The sequence below is a fragment of the Vulpes lagopus genome, chromosome 24, assembly GCF_018345385.1.
Source record: "Vulpes lagopus strain Blue_001 chromosome 24, ASM1834538v1, whole genome shotgun sequence".
Taxonomy (NCBI): Eukaryota; Metazoa; Chordata; class Mammalia; order Carnivora; family Canidae; genus Vulpes; species Vulpes lagopus.
Window position 1 is genome coordinate 30,648,465 of NC_054847.1, and position 17,029 is coordinate 30,665,493.

The following is a 17,029-nucleotide window of genomic DNA, read 5'->3' on the forward strand; positions in this document are numbered from 1 at the left end:
GGGCTCACACTTTCCCACACTGTCTTTTTCTTGCTCTTACCTCCAGGCTCTACGTGAGTCTGGAATTGCCAGACCTTTTGATTTTTCAAGACAAGTTAGAAATATAGATTTTTGTGCGATCTTTTTTTTTCTGTCATTATTTTAAAAAGCCATGCAGCCAAATTAATACCTCTCCAGGCCGTTCTAGATAGTCACAAAATCTTCATCTTACGTAGGGTCTCTCAGTTCCATGTGATTTACTTATCTGTTTGGTTTGGCTTCGCTTTTTCCTGGGAGGCTTTCCTTAAAGGCCTGGTGATCTTGGCTGAAAATTCAGTGGGTGGAGGTTTGCTGTGGGTGATGGATGGGGAGTATACACGGGTATTTCTCTTTCCCAGAGAAGAGGAGTCTGGTCTCCCAAGGGAGGAGGAGGGGGTAGAGTATGAAGGGACACAGGGAGGGAGAATGTAGGTCTTTCTAAAGTTGGATGCTACTGTCAGAGGAGCAGCTCGTTTAGTGGGTGGACTGTTGCTAATTCTCCTGCATTCAGTTTTACGCTTCATCCCACTGCCTTGAGGTCCAGAGAGTCCTCTTGTTAAACTTTTCCAAAGCACAGAGCCCTAGTCCTCTGTGGGGTTAGATGCCTGGCCTGAACAGGGATGAGGAGAGGCGCTGGAGGTGCTTTTTAGATAATCTCTGCTTTGAACCTAAGATCTACCTCTGCCTTCTTGTCACCTGGTGCCTTCAGGTGTCGAACCTCTCAGGGATTCCACAGACTGTTATCTTTCCAGTTTCTTCACCACTGTTTTCTTTCTCACATTCTGTACACACCTCCTGTTCTGAACCCTATAAGTTATCCCTCAGCTCTTCTTTTTTGGCTTCAAGTTTCAACACAGAGTAGCTTAATGTTGCTGCTCTGGTATTTTTCAAGCCCTGTCACCCGGTGACTTGTCCTGCCACAATCACTGCTGCTCCTTGACCGGTCCTGCTTCCTCAGTCTCGGGTGTCTCTCGGTTCTTCTCTTTATCACACACAGGTCACGGTGGATTCTTGACCCTTGACCTTTTCTGTGGCTTCTTGATCCCAGTGGCCTTTCTCCTTTATCTTGATCCCGGCCACTCCTTTATCTCATCAGTTTGCTCCTCTTATGTGATCTCTCCTAGATTCTATATATATATATGCATCCCCGAGGGACTCGCCCACAGCTCTCTTCCGAAATAAACATAGCCAGGTCCATGTGCACAGCTGTGACCTGTCACTAGGCCATCCTGGATCTGCGTTGTGATCCCCAGCCCTCCCCTGGGATTTAATCTAGTTCCTATAAATGCCTGTTGCAGATGCTTACGTGAAGATCCTGCAGAAACCTAGATTCACACGTTGAAAACCAAATCCATCTTCTCTCCCACAACCAGCCCTCCTGTCCGTGCTTTCCATGTTTGTTAAGGGTGTTCATTCAACTTAAAGTCCTTAGGGCCTCAGATTCTAATTGGCTGCAAAGTCATCGCAAGTCTCCATGGCCTCAGAATCTGTCCCCTGTCTTTTGCTCCCATTTGCATTGCCTGTCTTTAGGACTGCAGCACCCCTGCTTGAAGGATCATTCTTACAGCTCTTCCTGCCTCTGCTTTATCTTCTCTCTACTTGGTCTTCTACACCTGTAATGCCCTAGTCCAGGTCCAGTGGCATCAAAATGAACCGAGAGTTTTTAAAAATGGCGTATTTCTGTATACCTCTACTCAGTGATTGTGATTCATTGGCTCTGGGTTGAGACGCCGGAATCTGAATTTTTCAGGATGAGTTCAGTGAGTAAAGCAAATTTAGAGCAATATTTGCTGAATGTATTATTTATGATTCTAGCACAAAGAGCAATGCTATGTGATTTTTTTAAACAGATGTATGCATATATCTCTATGTTTCTTTGTATAAACACAGACTAGAAGGATATCCACTGAAGGTTCCCTTCTGGGGAAGGGAACAAGGTGGAGCTCAAGGGTAGGGATGGTTTATTTCTCTTAAAAATCCTAAAGCCACCGTGGCAAAACATCAACATGATTTTATTATGAATGGGAAGGGTTATATTGTTGTTTGTACTTGTCCTTCTGTATTAAGCAATTTTGAAACTCTGCAGATGATCCTGATATGTACCCAGGTGTCGGCTCTGGGGTACCACCTGAAAGTACAGATGTGACCACATCACGCCTATTTGAAAGCCTTCCATGATTTCCATCTCCTACAGAGTCCATTTCAAATTCCTCAGCATAGCATTCGAGATGCTGGCCTAGATTTTTAGCTTGCTTTCCATTACTCACCATTCACTCAAGTCAGTAGGCCAGAAAGCTCTACTCTTTCTTCATGGAAGCTGGAAAATGCCATTTGCTTTCACTTGGCTCTTTTTGAGATTTTTGCTTCTTCTGTACTTAATTCTCTTCCCTAGCTTACTGCTTTTGCTCATCAAAATATTGTGTTTCCTTCAAGATCTCTCCTAAGTTCTGCTTCTTCTAGGAAATACTCACCCTTTTCAAAACTTCCATTTATGGATTTCCCCTAGAATTTCACCTATACTTCTGTGATACTTACAGTATTGTATTAGTTATTGTTACTCACTTTTGTGCTTATCACATCCTCCCCTGTCCCCAAACATAAGTGCTTGAAGGTGGAGACTGTATTATTTATTTACTCAATATACCTTTTATTGATCAGATATTCCTGAGTGCATGTTATAATGCAAGACTCTGTGCTAGATTATGGGGAAGATGTACGTGAGTAGAACAGAGTTCCATGCAGACTCGGTCATGAGGTTTGTGACAAGTGTTCAAGTCACTAAGGGGTGGAGAGCACGAGAATGCCTTATCTGTCTGGCAGGCTTCTAAGTTTTAAAAGAAAGAGGAATCCAGTGTGGTTGATGAAACTTGTCAAAGACTAATGGATGAGTTGTTTTTTGTGTTGGGCTGTTCTGTGTAAGACCATTGTCAAGGGGATCATAGGTCAAGATAGAAGCTTGTTGAATTAATGAATACTTCTAGGCAGAGGGACTTGAAAGTCTTGGAGGCCTTTGAGAATCTACTTAAGAACCCTCAACAATTTGACCAGACCTTGGACCAAGTGCAAGGGAACAGTGGAAAATAAGACTGGGCGAGGGTTTGGGGCTCATTCTAGTGGATCTGGATGCTAGGCTGTATGGAGATTGGGCTTCATTTGAAAGCCTGGGGACAAGGTTGTGGCATGATAGGGCTCTATTTAAAGCAGCAGCGTGTGGCATGGTCAGGGAAGGAAGCTGGCAGGCTGGGAAGGAGACTGGGGATTCAAGCTGGGGCCAAGGTAGTCAGGCAGCAGGCATGGGAAAGAGGAGACAGGCATTAAGCACTTTTGTAGGATAGAACTGATTGAATTGGACTTCTTCACTGCAAGTTACAGAGCTGTAACTTGAAGCTCTGGAGCAAGTGGGTGAAGGCCCTTGAACATGACTCAGAGTTCATCCTGGGTCCTGAGTAGGAAACGAGCCTGTTAATATGAAGAAGAGCACTGGGAAGAAGATGGGGTTTTCTGGTACAGATGATGTATTCTGACTTTGGATATTTAGTGAGTTTAATAATATCCTCTCTCCCAAACTAGATATATCTAAATCCTAACCCCCAGTGCCTGTGAATGTGCCCTTACTTGGAAATAGGGTCTTTGCAGATGTAATGAAGGATCTTAGGATGAGCTCATGCTGGATTTCAGGGTGGGCCCCAGAGCCAAGTGTCCTTAGAAGAGAGAGGGAGATTTGACCAAAAACCCGGGGAAAGGGCATGAGCAGACCGAGCAGTTATGTAGCTCCACACCGAGGAGTGTCAGCAGCCACTAGAATGTGGAAGAGGACACACAGGCTCTCTCTGAGCTTCCAGAAGACACCGACCCTGCTGACACCTTGATTTTGGATTTCTGACCTTCTGAACTATCAGAGAATAAACATCTGTTGCTAGTCACTAAATTTGTGGTAGTGTTTTGACAGCCCTGGGAAACATACAGAGATGCTCAGATTTTAAAACAGGACAAGAATGGACCAACCTTGAACCCCTCTCTGTAACTTTGTTGTTTTGTATGATCCACTGAATCCACTGTGGATATTCATTGTGAAGATCCTGTTGCTGTTGTGAGTTTGGTGAGGGGGGTAAGGGTCACGGAGAGGAGCGAGGTGTGTTTTTGATTACATGAGGCAGGGAGAGAGTGGATTTGCTACCTTACAGGGAAAACTATTTCAAAAGCAAGAAGCAATCAGTAATTGAGCCTTAACCAAGTTTCTATTTTGTGTCCAACGCTATGCTGGGCTCTGAAAAGAATATGAGTAAGATTCCATATGGACTCTTGAGGTGCTCACAGCTCAATAATTGAAACAGAGCCATTAGCAAGGTGAATGTGTAATCAATTGTTAAGAGGTATAAGGAAGATTGAACTGGATGAGGAATCTTTATTTATTTTTTATTAATTGGATACTTAAATTTAAAAAATTCATCACTGAGTTTGAGATTCTGTGACAAAGTCACTCAACAGGATGTGTCCCTTGATTCCATTAAGGTCAAGTTACCCCTTGGTTGAAGGCATGGTGCCTGCTGATTTAACATGCAGAGCCTTGGAGTTTGTAGGCTGAAAAAATCATCCTTTCTTTTTTCATTTCCTTGCTAGCAAAGTGCTATGCAGCCCACAGAATCAGCAGGGGGTGGAAGCACAATCACCCTCCGGTAACGGGAACTGAATAAATTCAAGTACTGTCTTATCTAAATGGTTTGACAAGTTCCCATTCACCTGGCTAATTGCATCAGTCTGCTCTCCTTTTTCTTCCACGGGGCTGGGATTTGGCAGATGTGAGTGTTAGCCTGAGTGTTGGTGGCCCTGCTGCTGGAATGCACCCTGGATGGGATCCCCCACCCCATCACTGTAGTCTGGGGAGGACCCACGAGCCTTGTCTGCTGACCCCAGGAATGCTGGTGCGGGGGCATTACTTCTACTAGGAGATCTCACATTTGTCTCTGGACATTCCAGACAAAGTCATGTCAAGCTTGTATTGGATTGGGGAGGTGGCCAGAGCAAGACCGAAGAGCTTGAGAAGGCTAATGGGGCTGGGACCTGAGGACAGGCAAGGTGATCCCTTTTGGTTCCTCTGTCACTGGTGACTTATCACCATTAACCTAGTCCATCTGGTATGACTGCCGCCCCACCCCAGTGCAGTATAGTCCCTTTCAAGCCATAGCACCTGGAGCCAGACCCAATGCCTACCTATGCCATAGGCCAAACATTATCTATGGAGAGTAGGAATTAAACTACGGTGTTCGTGGCTCCCAGCACTAACAAAAACATCAGGCAGCTCTCCTGTATGGATTTCTCCAGTGAAGGAGAAAGTAATTACATGTGAATCAAGTCTTGAAGCAACTGGGAGTCCTCTTATCCTTCATAATCTCTTGCTCTGGGCTTGTTTCTGTAATGTGCAAGGCTCTTTGGCCCCCAACCTGTCCTTTTCTTTTCAAGAAGAGAGGGGATTAAAGTTGGTTAAGGCATCTGAACCAGCCTTGGGTATTGAGGCAAGAGAAATGAAGACTCCGTGTCTGGGAACAGTATCCCCAAGATTGTTTGTAGGGTGACTTCTGGTTGGCAGAGAGCATTTGGGAAGGGGGCAGAGAAAGCTCTTTGAGTCTTGGAGGTCCAAAGTCTTGAGACAGGCCCTGGTGCCCTGTTTTAGAGTAGGGGCCTTCAGGGTGTCTGGAAGGTGTTCCTACTTGTCACTGTCTTTGGGTTTATTGATTATCCTGGTTGGGGATAAGGAAATGAATGACAGGGAGCCCCTTGAGAGGTAGGAGACAGGGGGTCCTTGCCTGTACAGTCTCCTCCCTGGAAGTGTAGGCATTCAAGGGAGGAAAAAGGGAAGGGGTGCCATGACAAGTATCACAGCAGCAGAAATCTCTCATTTCACGGTTCTGGAGCCTGGAAGTCTGAGGTCAAGGTGTGGACAGGTTTGGTTTCTTCTGAGGTCTCTCTCCTTGACTTGCAGATGGCCGTCTTCTCCCTGTGTCCTCACCTGGTCCTCCCACTGTACACGTCTGTGTCCTAATTACCTCTTCTAAGGACGGTACTCATATCGGGTTAGCGCCCACCCTAAAAACAAAAACAAAACAAACCTCATTTTAATTTAATCACCCCATTCAAAGGCCTCGTCTCTAAACATAGTCACATTCTGAGGTTCTTGAGGTGTTAGAACTTCAACATATGAATTGGGGTGGGGGAGGGAAGAGGATACAATCTATTCAGCCCAGAATAGAAAGGAATTGGCATTCTCTACCAGGTTCAAGCTTAATTTTATAACTTCTGATGAACACTGATAGCTTTATCAGGGTTCTTTATTTTACTGAAGATTGATTGATTGATTTGAAGGGGTGTGGAGGGGCATAAGGAGAGGGAGAAAGAAACCCAAGCAGACTCTGCTGAGCGCAAAGGCTGACGCGGAGCTTGATCTCAGGACCCTGAGATCACGACCTGAGCTGAAACCAAGAAAACTGCAGTGACTGTACCACCCAGGCGCCCCACTTTATCAGCGTTCTTATCTTTACAAATGGATCCATGCCATGGGAAGACATTTCTGAATGTGTGTGTGTGTGTGTATGTGCACACTCGCATGAGAAAGATTTGAATGAATTTAACACAAGTTGGAGGATCAGAGTGATTATCACAGATGAAGCTTTCATATTCCAGCTATGCCCCTCATCCACCCCCAAAATGCCTATTCCCGATGCCCTGAGAAGAGGGGGAGAGTCATGGCTTGGGAAAGAGAACTGAGCATCTCCTCATTCTGAGGTTTCCTTATTAGGCTAATTTGAGATCCTTTGTGTTCATCCTACTTCCAGCCTGTTTGGGGCCAGCTCCTACAACCCATGGAAATGTCTCCTGTCTCTAGAGGCAACGGACTGTTTACCTATATACTAATAGGAACAATCTTAACCGTGTTCATTTTGTTTTTATCTACAAAAAACTCTTGCTTTTAAAGTCAGTATTAAAAAACATACAGGAGGAACTCCAGGGTAAATTCTCTATATTTTTCTAAAACCATTTCTGTTGGTTGAATGACATATTCCCAGTTAACTGGACGCAAAAGTGGTAATGAAGTTCAGCTCAGCCAATTGTTAACAACCCGGGATGACAGCAAATCCTCCCAGCTGAGAAGTTTATGCTGAATAAAGTGGCCCAAATCCTCTATGGCTCTTGATTTTTTGCTTGCAATTCCCTTGTCAGTGTGCAGAAGTGGTGGTTTTTCATCAACTTCCTGCGGACATCTTTTGATGACTCACACTGGGCCACTTTTGTGAACTCAGGTGTGTGGTGGCATCCCCACCTCGTGCCATCTGCCCTTTTATACACTCTAAGGTGAACACCAGAGTGGAGTGCAGGTTCTCGCTTTCTCTTTCAACTATTAAACTGTGTTGCTGGGAAGGCGCTGTGTGCTTCTTAGCACCCGTGTGCCTGCACAGAAGACTTATTCCCTTGTGTAGGTGTCTAGAAATAAAAAGCTGATGGACGGCAAGCTAGTTAGGGGGAAAGATGTGCTTTTCCAGCTGATTCTGACCGAGTATCTTATCTGTAGGGATAGAAGGCAGCCTCACAGTACTGCAGTTCCTCTGGCTTCTTGACATCAGCTGTTTAGATAGAAGCTCATTATCGCTGGGTTGGAGGTCAAGAATGACACTTGGTAAGCTGTAGGCACCGTGATATGGAGCCTTACGGAGCACACCGGCCCCAGAGCCGGGATGTTCTAACCCCACTTCAGCTTGAAACATGAAGAACATTAATTAAGATCGTGGGGGGAGATTTCCCTAACCCTTAGGGAAGAACAAGCCAGACTTTTGTTTGCTTGCTGCTGCTACTGATTCTGAAACGGGGATTTATACAATTAATTGGCTGCTTGTGGAATCGAGCTTCTGACTCTTACATACTGTCCTTAGAATAAAGTCAACATCTAAAAAAATCAGACTCGACACATGGCAAACATTCAGTAGCTGTTGAGTTAATTACACAATAAGTCGTGCCAGGACAAACCTAGTGTGGTATAGACTAGCACCGGAATATTATTTGGCCATAAAGAGAAGTGGAGTTCTGGGACATGGTACAACATGCACGACCTTGAAAACGTTATGATAAGTTAGATGCAGGCCCAGATGAGCAAATATTACACAATTCCACTTCTGTGAGGTACCTCGAGTAGGCAAACTCATAGAGACAGGAAGTAGAATAGTGGTTATCAGAGGCTGTGGCGTTGGCCGCGGTGGGGACTCGTTTAATGGTACTGAGATTGTGTTAGAGATGATGAGAAAGTTCTGGAAATGGGTGGTGGTGGTAATGGTTGCATGACATTGTGAATATACTTAATGTCACTGAGCTGCACACTTCAAAAAAAGTTAAAATAGTAAATTTTATGTCTATTTCACCATAATAAAAATTGTTTTTTAAATTGATTCCAGGGATCCCTGGGTGGCTCAGTGGTTTAGCGCTGGCCTTCAGCCCAGGGCTTGATCCTGGAGACCTGGGATCGAATCCCGCATCGGGCTTCCTGCATGGAGCCTGGTTCTCCCTCTGCCTGTGTCTCTGCCTCTCTCTCTCTCTCTCCGTCTCTCATGAATAAATAAATAAAATCTTAAAAAATAAATAAATAAATTGATTCCAATGCAGGAAGGGCATGTAGGACTTCTTCATATGCAAATATATGAAAATTAAACCTTACCGTTCTTAGATATGTATTACGTGAACTTTTTTTTTTTTTTTTTAATGTATTACGTGAACTTATAAGCCTGTTTAAGGGCAGTTTTTCTGTGGATCGGCCCCCAATCAGCAGTATTAAAAACCTTTACTCCAGGCATTGCCAGGGACTACAGCCTTAGACAGTGTAGCCCACTTCCCACCTAGCTTTTCATTGGGAGAAATAATATATATTGGGCTTCTTTTGGGCCTTGGTAAATCACTCTATTGAATTGTGCTTTCGTATCATATGTCTCCTTGAGGGATGTGGTAAGAATCATGATAGGAGACTCCCTACTAAGTCTTATACTTAGAGGTACTTCTAATTAATTACTTTCCCTCCCTCCCTTCAGTGTGAATGATAAGAAACACTTTGGGAATTTACCCCAGGAAGGAAAGGTTAATACCTTGGGAGAAATTTCTTAATAACAAGAAAAAGGCTAACACTCATGAAGCGTGTACATTGTACTTTATCTTAGAGTCAGTGTGATTGTGTCTCTTCATTGCTTTGGCCACTAAGATGCTCAGAACCTAATTTATGAGTCATGTCGGGCTATAGCTTAATACCTTACAAAATACAGTTCTGTGGATTAACTTTTCCTCGTGCTCTAGCCTCTCTTCTGTGTTGTCTTCTTCACATTGTATACTCACCTTGTAAGTTGATGCGTTCTTTCTTGGCATTAGGTGGTGAATTAAGGTTCTCCAGAGAATCCTGGCCAATAGGGAGTGTGTGTGTGTGTCTAGTGATTTTGATCAATAGATAAAAATTGATTTTAAAGAATTGCCACCCCCCCAAAAAATATAAAAAATAAAAATAAAAATAAAGAATTACCACCCATGATATGGAAGCAGGCAAGTCTAGGATTTACAGGGCCGGCCAGCAGGCTGGAGATCCAGGAAGAGTTGATGTCACAGTCGTGAGTCCAAAGGCTGCACTGAGGCAGAAATCCCTCTTCCTAAGGGAACCTCACCTTTTCTCTTGAGGCCTCAACTGGTCGGATGAGGCCCATACATGCATGCTTTGGGGGGTAATCTGCTCCACTCAAAGTCTCCTGATTTAAATGTTAATCACATCTAAAAATGCCTCTACAACAACATCTAGACTTGTGTTTGACCAAAGAACTGGGGGCCATAGCCCAGTCAATTGATTAAGCCCAAAGTTAACCATCACAGATTAGGGCCATAAATACACAATAGAATTTACTTAAAATGGGCCATAATTGTGGTCTTCTACATTTGCTGCTTTGAATGCGTGTAGAAGATGATTACATTTCCCTCCCGCCGCCTCATCTCGGTTCAAATTCCATGTTGTCATCCTTTCATCAGCTGGTAGGGCTGTCTTCCAGAGCGGGCTTATTTCCACGGCATAGAGTCTTCATTGTGTGCGGACGCGTTCAGTGTGTGAATGCTCTGACCCGCCAACACACCCTGGTACAGGTAAGTGTTATACGGAGGTCCGCCAGCACCTTGCAGGGGGTGTGATGAGGTCCCTGATTTCACCAGTGATTACCATTCCCAATTAGATGGGCCCCAGGTGTGTGTTCATAAACTGGTAGCTCACTCTCTGCAGCTTTAACAGCCCCACCTGACTTGATTCCAGGGATTTTATATTGCTGCTGTTGTAGGCTGAAAGGTCTCCAAACATCCAGAGGCCTGCTGTTTGCTAGAGAACATTCCAGTTGTTGAAGAATGTAACTCATCCCCTGCAGCCGTTCTTACTTTATCTTTTTATCTTTGGTAGGCTGGCTACTTTGCTTGGGCGCAGACCTCTTCACGGTCAGTTGGAGAGAGGAGCCTGAAGGCCACGCTCTCTCTCATGAGGTAAGAATGGAAGCGATTACGGACAATCTTTGGCTTTTCGTTTGGGAGCTGCAGGTCAGGCGATGGGGGATCCAGGTGGACTCTGGAACATCTTGGGACTGTCTTTTGCCAGTTTCCTGAGTCATTTGCCAGGTGTCCTAGCCCATCCTGAACTCTGTGCTGCTCCCTGTAGTCCTGGGATTTAGTAGACAGATTTTGGCTCAAGTCATATTTCTGGTGAACCCAAAGAGGGGGTGCCCATGTCCAGGGAATGGTTAGTAGATGAAAGACTCCTCTGTTTCCCACATAATGCATGACTTTAGTCAGTTATAAGAGAATGTTCCAGAGTTACTATCCCAGCAATGGGGGCAGGAATTAGTGGGGGGTAGGAAATGATGCTCAGAAGTGTCTAGATCAAATGAAAACCATTGCTAACTCTTACTTAGGAAGTGCATTCACTAATTATCGAGCATTTGTAATTATAGGACATTTAAATGTTGAGGATTAGAACATTTTTCCTGATCCAAAATAAGATGAAAGTGTTACCCCCACAGAGAAGAGGCGGTAGCATCTATTTGGGCATGTTTAAAGTTGTATGTTTTACCCATGACCGCTTTTTACTTCATTCACTTGCCTTTTCGGTTTTAGGTGTGACGTTTAATACGCAAGTTGACCAGGTTCGGTTGTTGGACCCGTCTCTATTTTCTCAGTGAAAAAACTGAATCTGCGATCTGATTTTCTCTGGTCAGGCAGTCAAGGCCAGGGAATGTCTTCTTGAGGCTCCAGGGACCTGAGACTGGTCTGCTGAGGAGCCTTCCTCCTGGTGGGGGCTATCAGCAACCAGCTCGGAGCCCCCCCCCCCAAACAGACCTCCCACCTTGCGTCTCGGGGCTGAGGGAGGCAGCCTCCACAGGAAGTAGTCTGAGATCGTGAGCTGATTTGGAGCCAAAAATCTTCTTGTTTCTTGTCTAAAGAGCGGATAGAATTATTAGCACCCATGTTTGTAGGAGATAATTACAAGTTTCAAGCACAAAACAGAATTCTGTAGAGTATCTACTCAGGTGGTTTACTGCTTGCCCCTTTTTAAAAGGATGACATTGTATTCTCTTAATTAGGCCCAAGAAAACAAGTAGGAATCTGTATGTTATCACTATTTCCCTCTGGGCATATTGGGTGGTGTGCAAGCTGTTACTTCATCTGAAAAGTCTACTAGATATTAATAAACCCGGAGAGTGTGGAGATTAGAGAAGGGATGGTCCAGTAATGAGACGCATGGAGAGCACTGGGCCGTCTTCCAAAGCAAGGAAACTTCATGCCTTTTTAGTTACGGTGTTAAACACAGTGTTAGGAACATCATAATGCTGATAATAATAATAATAATGATAACAATGGCAATAAAATATAATAACTGTGATATTAGCCATCTCTATCACTGTCATCATGACAGCTGTCATTTGGTGGCTTCTGCTTTCTGCCAGGCGCTAAACTAAACGTTCTGTTTGCATTATTTCCAACCTGCGTGGCCTTCCTGTGAAAAAGGTCCTATTAATATCTGCCTTTTAGTGTTGAGGAAACTGAGGCTGAAGGATTGACTTACTTGTTTGAGAAGGAGAGTATACATATTTGCGCACACTTGTGCAAAAGGGGGGCAGAGGAAAAGAATCTCAAGCAGGCTCCCCAGTGAGCGTGGAGCCCAATCTCATGACCCTGAGTTCAGGACCTGAACCAAAATCAAGAGTCTGACGCTTAACTGACTAAGCCACCTAGGCACTCTCCGAGGAGTCTGAAGTTCAAAGAAAATCGGTAAGTTGCCCAAAGTTGGATAGCGAAGCCCAATCTATGATTCCATAGATCAGGAATATGACTGAGCAGCACAGAGGAGGAGCCAAGCACGTTGAGGCTTTGACCCACGTGCAGCTATTCAGGGCTGAACCCCCACTTGACTGTCCCCCTTGCCCCTGCTCACATGCCCTTTGCCCTCTGGCCACCATTGACATTGTGTCTCTTCTGCATCGAGGTAGCCAGAACAGTAAACAATATATAAAGAGTTCAAGAATGTTAAAGAATATTTGGCCTATAAGGAACAGCAGAAGGAATGAAGAATAAAACTCACCAGTGTTTTTTTTTTTTTTTTCTTTAAAAGCCATCTTTATAGTCATGACCATGTTGGTGTGTTTTGCTACTATTTTTAACCTTTGTGTAGTTTGTTCACATAATTTCTACATATTTAAGTTATGAAATTTAAATCTAACAAGTATTTTCTTGTGCCTCTGTCTTATAAGCCTATGTTAATGACCGCTTGAGCACTCATTAGAGGGCTCTTAAGTTTATTCCACAAGAAGTTGTATCATTGAGTTGCTCCCACGTGACAAGTGCAATTTCTTTCTTTCTTTCTTTCTTTTTTAAAGGTTTATTTATTTCAGAGTGAGTGAGAGAGAACATGTATGAGGGTTGAGGGGACAGAGTGAGAGTGAGAATCTCCAGCAGACTTCCCCCTGAGCATGGAGCCTGATGTAGGGCTCGATCCCATGACCCTGAGATCATGACCTGAGCTGAAATCAAGAGTCGGAGGCCCAACTGACTGAGCCTCCCAGGCACCCCAAGTGCAGGGTTTGTGCCCGCTGCTTTGGGGAGCTGGTATTGGTCTACTGCCAGGTGGTTGGAACAGTGGAGTGGCTATGCCTCCTCACACTGTAAACACCTTGTATCTTGAGAGGGGTCTCTCTAGGTTGGTGGTCTCTCTAGGTCCTGCTGGCCTGGAGCCCAGACGACCCAGATCTGGCTCTGCACCAAAACCAGTTGTGAGTCCTTGAGTAAATTACCTCATTTTAGCATCTTTATCTGTGGACCAGTTACATCTAGTGAGATCTATGGTTCCATGAAATCAGGAGTTTTCTGAACTCTCTTGACTTATATCCTGATGAGTTTCAATTGATGCAGCAATTTGGGTTGGCCTCAGCTGGGTTACTCTGAATTGCTTCAGGCAGGGAATTTTGTTTTTCAAGATGACCAGGCCTATAAGCCCTTGGAACATGAGCTATCCTTAACTACTTTCATATCATTTTTGCTGTCTTCATTTCTGTGCTTTCCCCCTGCCCCAACTCTCTCATACCTAGACCCCCACAAAACTACATGCTACAGAGTATGTGCTCAACAAATACGGAGGGAATAAACAAATACAGATGAATGCTACTGGTCTTCACCCCTAGCACTATGGGTCATCCAACTTATCAGAGTAATAAGATTGTTTTCATTTAGATGTGGTGGCTTTGCTTTTTTTTTTTAATTTAAATTCAACTAGCCAACATATAGAACATCATTAGTTTCAGATGTTGTGGTCAGTAATTCATCAGCTGTATATAACACACAGTGCTCATCACATCACGTGCCCTCCTTAATGCCCATCACCCAGTTACCCCATCCTCCACCCCCCTCCCCTCCAGCAGGCCTCAGTTCCCTAGAGTTAAGAATCTCTCATGGTTTGTCTCCCTCTCTGATTTCCTCCCATTCAGGTTTCCCTCCCTTCCCCAATGATCCTCTGCACTGTTCCTTATATTCCACATATGAGAGAAACCACATGATAATTGTCTTTCTCTCATTGACTTATTTCACTCAGCATAATACCCTCCAGTTCCAGCAATTGCACAACTAGGTATTTACCCCAAAGATACAAAGGTAGTGACCCAAAGGGGCATCTGCACCCCAATGTTCATAGCAGCAATATCCACAATAGCCGAACTATGGAAAGAGCCCAGATGTCCATCGGCAGATGAATGGATATAGAAGGTGTGTGTGTGTTTTTGTGTGTGTGTACAAATATAATGGAATATTACTTAGCCATTAAAATGTGGCTTTGCTTTTAATAGACAGGAACTTAAGCAGCTTCTGAAATTTCTCCTAATGTGTTCAGAGTGATTTTCCTACAGAGTCAATTATCAGTTCTTCCCACATGTTACACATGATAGAACACTGATCTATGGAACTTGGTACTTTTCCCCTTTGTGTTGTGGGTCGAGAGAGAGTTTTTTTGCTTAGGTCACAGCAAAATCAAAGCTTGGGATGTCATTCTCTTGTGTGACCAGCAGAAAAAATGAAGATGTTCTGGGCTCCCTTCTTTCTTGGACCATGGGGATTACATGGTTGGGTCTGACCAGCTCTCCCTTACCGTATGGTAAGGTAAGGAAATGGGTGGGACGTAGGTGTGCCTCCACAATGGGAGGTAGGGTTCTTCTAGCTCGTGTGACACAAGGAGTAAAATCCGGTACTCCCCCTCTTCCCTCTGGATCGCCCAACTGTGGCCATGGCCCAGTCTTTGTTGTCACTCTGTTAGTATCCATCGTTCCTCCTGTGTCCATGGCAGGGTCACCAGCCGGTGCAGATTCGGTTGGCATCATTCTGATTTGCTGCAGGGGCTAGAATGTGTGTGGCACATGTGTGGCTGTCATTCTGCATCCCCCTGCTCCCTTTGGTTTATCTGTTGTGTCTTCTACCCTGCCTTTCTTTTCAGTTCCAACTCTGCTCTGTCCTATAGCTTTATTAAAACGGGAGTGTGTGGGACTGAGGTCAGGAGTATAAGTACCTGCCTTAGGCGCTATTTCTTATACAACAAAAATATTAAATATTTTTTTCCTCCTCAGTAAAAGGATTAAAAAAAAAAAAACAACTCATGTGGTCCTTGAGTTGGTTTGCTCCTACCTTGAAGGTGTCTACCTACTTCACTGTGCAATACTGAAGATGCATGGTATAAAGCTACTTACAAGGAAGCCAGATCTTCCATTTTGCACCCTGGATTGTATTATGGACAAAAAATAACCAAATCCTGTGTTTCCATTCCATCCCTCTCCACAGAGACATAGTTTGGTACTTACTTGGCACAGAAAGCTTGCCTCTGTCTCCCCAGATTTGATCATTAATCAGCCTTCGCTTTTCCCAAGGTATTATGCTGACTGTGGTGGCCTTGGTGGCCCTAGGTGGGTGGGATTGAGAGCTTGGCAGCACCATGTGGTAGTTGGTAAGCCTGTTGACAGACAGATAAGTGGCCTGGTTTCTTGCGAATGTTTGTGTTGGAAATGCTGTTGATAATAAAGCCTCATGTGTTCAGGGCTCTGTATCAGTTATCTATTGCATAATAAGAAACCACCAGAAGCTCAGTGGCTTAAAACAATAACCATTTTATTTGCTCGTGATTCTGCAGGTCAGCAATTTGGGAGTCTGCTAGTCTTGCCTGCTGGGATCCCTCATGCCGCCATACTCAGCTGGTGCCTACAAGGGAGTTGAAAAATAGAATAGTAGAGAAAATCAAGAATTCATGGCCATGTAAAATTTATCCTAGGGTCTTAAGTTGGATATGAAAGCAATTAGAAACTAGTTTATCTGACAGTTATTTTTGTCTTATACCCTCTTGGAGTAGGGATGGTGTCGTCAGCCCGTATGAGAGTAACGTGCTCAGTGATATAATAATAACGACAGCAACGATAGCGGCAAATGTTAACATCATTCTTACTAATGCCAAACGCCATTGTAAGTCCTTTTTTTTTTTTTTTTTTTTTCATTGTAAGTCCTTTATATGTCATAACACATTTGGTCATCATATGGTCTTATAGAATATGTACTGTTTTTATCCCCATTTTATGGGTCAGAAAACCAAGGCACAGAGAGGTTAAATAATCCCCCCCCCAATGCCATAAAGCTACCAAGGGGCAGAACTGGGGTTCCATCTGGGCAGGCTGGCTCCAGAGTCTGCATTAACCCCAAGTGCTTCCCAGGTTCATGGAAATGAAATCTTCCTGACTCTTAGCAGAGTTCTCTCTTGGAGCACGTAGTTTTCCTAGAGGCAGGGGAGTTGGCTATTTGGAGAGGGACCCAGCCTTCCTGGGTATACCCACGTGGCCAAAAATGGGTCCAGTTATGTTGTAGGAGACCCTAATTGGAGGGAGTAAGGACGCTCGCGATCCCATGGAGCAGAGAGTAACTCTGAGCGTGTATGTGTGCGTGTGGGTGTCTGCTAATGGTTATGGTCGTGGTGTCACCTTCTCGGGAGACATTTGAAGAATGGGAATATTTAATAGTGTCTTCCCTAGCCCCTCAGATAGTCTCTCGTTCTTGGCTCTCAGCAATTAGAGGGCCTAACCTCAAAAGGAAAGAATGTATCTCTTTAGCTTATTATTTAAAGATGACCCCAGGGAAAGGATAGGCTCACAGATGCTTTTATCCAGTGTTTGTGGAACTACATTCAGTCCAATCTCCAGGTGGTCCTAGGTGGCATAAGGAAAGTGACACATTTCACTAATATTTATAAGGTTACCCTTGTCACCACAGATGAAGTGGCCCATGGCCCCTTCCTTAGTATGACCAGGACTTTCCAGTTACCACTAGAACTGGGGAGAGACTCCCAGGCCAAGACTTGGGAGCAGTTATTCTAGCCATCTAGCATTTTCTCTCCGTCTAGCACCTTCCCTCTGTCTAGCATCTTCTCTCCGTCTAGCATCTTCTCTCCGTC

At 44.3% G+C, this 17,029-nt stretch overlaps 1 protein-coding gene across 8 annotated transcripts in view; it reads left to right on the forward strand.

The window, feature by feature from the left end:
- The window catches only part of LYPD6B (LY6/PLAUR domain containing 6B), a 167,698-nt gene that overhangs the window by 103,636 nt on the left and 47,033 nt on the right, over positions 1–17,029 (forward strand). For all 8 annotated transcript variants that reach the window (XM_041739273.1, XM_041739272.1, XM_041739271.1 and 5 more), the window contains one exon: positions 10,472–10,551. The gene's annotated coding sequence lies outside the window, so the exon portion shown is untranslated. The remainder of the gene's footprint in view (positions 1–10,471; positions 10,552–17,029) is intronic.